Below are 1,026 nucleotides of genomic sequence, written 5' to 3'. Positions count from 1 at the left end.
ATCTGTCCTGCTCTGCTGTGTGTGTCCCAGTGTCCCCATTGTCCCCAGCACCGGGACGGGGTCTTTGTGCCACCACCTCCCACCCCGAGGCCGCTTCCTTTATCAAACCACGAGAGGCTCCCTGTCCCTGCACCGCCGGCATGGGGACACTTGGGTGCCACCCTTACCCCGGCCCTGTCCCCATGAGGGGGTGTCCCCTGCGAAACACAGCATTGTCACTGCTCGGGGAGGGACGCACGGAGCCACCGGGACCCTCGGGCAGTCGCCGGTGCCTCGGCGCGGGCGGGACGTGGCGCGATTCGAGGTGACAGCGGGAGCCCGGGGCCAGCGGCTGTGCTGGGGACAGAGGATGGGAGCCCTGGGGACACGGAGTGGCCTTGGGGACAGGACGGGGCTGGGTGTCCTCCTGGCCGTATGTGTGTGTCCGTGTGTCCGAAAGAATGACTGTTCATGTACCAGGTGTGTGCGTGTGTCCCGGGGCTGTGTGTCCCTCAGGTGAGTGTGTGTCTGTCTGTGCCACAGGGGTGTGTGTGTTCCAGATGTGTGTATGTTTGTTCCAGATGTGTGTGTTCGTTCCAGATGTGTGTGTGTTTGTTCCAGGTGCGTGTGTTTGTTCCAGGTGCGTGTGTGTTCCAGATGTGTGTGTGTTCCAGCTGTGCTCCCTCCCCCTGCCTTCTGTGTGTGTCCCAAGCCCCGGCGGTTCCCGGCGCTGTTCCCCAGCACCGACCCCAGCTGGAGGCGGCGGCGGGGCCGGGCTGGATCGCAGCTTCGAGCAGAAGCTCCCCGAGAACGGTGCAGCCGAAGCGCAACCAGGGGACCCTCACAGACCCTCCGGAACCCTCCAGAACCTCCCAAACCCCCTCTGGGCCCCCCTGAACCTTCCAACGTTCCCTGAGGACCCCCAGGGACCTTCTGAGATCCCCCGGGACCCCTCTGGACTTTCCGGGACCCCCGGGACCTTCCAGGACCCCCGGTACCCCCGGGACCTTCCCCGCTCCGCCGCCCGCGGGGCTCCGAGCCGCAGGA

The sequence above is a fragment of the Geospiza fortis genome, unplaced genomic scaffold, assembly GCF_000277835.1.
Source record: "Geospiza fortis unplaced genomic scaffold, GeoFor_1.0 scaffold373, whole genome shotgun sequence".
Lineage (NCBI taxonomy): Eukaryota > Metazoa > Chordata > Aves > Passeriformes > Thraupidae > Geospiza > Geospiza fortis.
Note: the sequence above shows the minus strand (reverse complement) of the source record.